Source organism: Arvicanthis niloticus, chromosome 7 (genome assembly GCF_011762505.2).
Source record: "Arvicanthis niloticus isolate mArvNil1 chromosome 7, mArvNil1.pat.X, whole genome shotgun sequence".
In the NCBI taxonomy this organism is placed as follows: domain Eukaryota; kingdom Metazoa; phylum Chordata; class Mammalia; order Rodentia; family Muridae; genus Arvicanthis; species Arvicanthis niloticus.
In genome coordinates this window covers 8,074,028-8,075,980 of record NC_047664.1, presented here as the reverse complement: position 1 = coordinate 8,075,980, position 1,953 = coordinate 8,074,028, and the positions used below count along the sequence as shown (strand labels likewise).

Here is a 1,953-nt window from a genome sequence, read left to right as displayed (position 1 = left end):
AAGCTCTCTAGACCACCACATTTGGTGAGGTGACAGGGGCAATTCTGCACAGTTCCTGGACATCCATGTGCTCCCTGGAGCCTGCCCTAAGGACATCCTCATGTTCTCTAGTGGTATTATGAGCCACAGACATCAACACTGACCCCTGCAGCTGCTGCATAGCCAAGGACTCAGACATGGCCCTTAGCTGCTGCTTAGGCTGGGACCTCACCATGGCCCTAGGTTGCTGGGTTTGCTACTCACAACAGGTGACTCCTTTCTATCCTGAGTCTCCAGTTCCATCTCTCTTCATATTGCTCACGCTGTCTCACTTCTCTTTCTTTCCTCTCTGACCACCACATAGATTGTGGGGGATCCTGCTACAGACTGGTCATATAGCTGTTGGGCCCTTGGGTGATGTCCTTCGTCCTTGCTGTGTGGCATGGTGGCATGTTATGGTGGTCCTCAGGTCTCTGTCTTCTTCCTTCTGCAGTGCGATGCCTGGATTTGATTTGATTTTTATGAGTCCTAGGCATAAGATGGCTTTGGCTGTCAAGCCAGGCATCAAGCTAGGATGAGCAAAGGACTGCTATCTGCTCTGCCCCTGACTGATATAAGAACTACGCCATCAACAAGGTGTCTCTTTGCCCATTGTTGGGACACACACACACACACACACACACACACACACATACCACACACACACATGCCAACAAACAGATGGATGGACAGACATGACAGCTTGTCTCAGGATTCTTAAGAAGCAACTGATACACTGAAAATATGTTTAAGACATTCTCTGGAGAATCCCTGCTAGAATTACAGTCCCCGGCCACACTTTGAAGTATTTTTGCTATTACATGTTGGAGCACCAATTCTAGAATATTCCAGGTGTTAAAACATTGCTCATTAGATGCAAATGGGGGAAGAGGCTGAGTCTGAAAGGGCAGAGAGGCAGATCCTATAGGCACTGTCTATTACCCTGGTTTCCACACATTGCTGTGATATGACACTCTGGTGGGATGGCCTCATGTATCGGATTCTTTAACTGCAGCTTTGACTTGTGTAGCAACGCACATGCCCAGCAGAGACACACTTGTATGCAAGTCTCCTTCTGCAACTCATAATTACCACATAATTCAAACTGAAGTTTTCTCCCATAAGGAATCAGTATTCTACGCAGTAGCCACCCAGTTTCCAAACAGTGAAAACTTACCATCAACAGCTTGATTGAATGACCCACCCGGAATTGCTTATACTTCATTAATGCTTTCCATAAATCATGGGGTTGACAGGCTACTGTCATGGACTCCCCAAATCTCATAATTGTGTTTTGTTTTTCTCTGGCTTCATCAGTTTCCTTTTGGATGCTGACAGCTTAGCGAATTTTTTTTTTAAAGCTTATTTTTATTTTATGCGTGTGGTATGGGTGTTTTGCTCGCATGCATGCCTGTGTGACATATGCATGCTTTGTGCCCGAGGAGGCCAGAAAAGGGAGTCAGATCCCCTTGGACTGGAGTTACAGACGGTTTCGAGCTGCCGTGTGGATGCTGGGAGTTGAATCTGTGACCTCTGAAAGAGCAGCAGCTTCTCTTAAGGGTGGAGCCATGTCTCAAGCCCTGTAAATGTTCTAAATACCATTTGCTACTCCAGTGACTTCTGTTGAAAGTGTCTGTTATATGTCAAAACTATCCTGAGGGTCTGAACACCTGGATCGTGTGTATCCTGTGTATCCTTGGTTTTGCCATGTCTGGGCTGTGTGACCTTGTTAAGTCTCTGCCATCATATCTGAAAGAAAAAAGTAAGATGTCTGTTCCCTAAGAAGACCATAAGATAGCATGAAACATGCAGGTAAAGAATATGGTGCAGTGTCTAGAAAGCACTAAGCACTAGATGTTAGTGATGCTGGTTTTTCTAATAGTAAGACCCAAGAACACTTGAGTAGAATACAGACTGGAGGGCTCTCCCGAAAGA

At 45.7% G+C, this 1,953-nt stretch overlaps 1 non-coding gene across 1 annotated transcript; it reads right to left on the bottom strand.

Annotated features, from left to right (window-relative positions):
* Window positions 1-498: 498 nt before the first annotated feature.
* LOC117713193 (small nucleolar RNA SNORA48) lies at window positions 499-641 on the bottom strand. The gene has a single exon (XR_004607374.1). It is a non-coding gene; the product is annotated as a small nucleolar RNA SNORA48 (small nucleolar RNA).
* Between the last annotated feature and the right edge of the window lie 1,312 nt (window positions 642-1,953).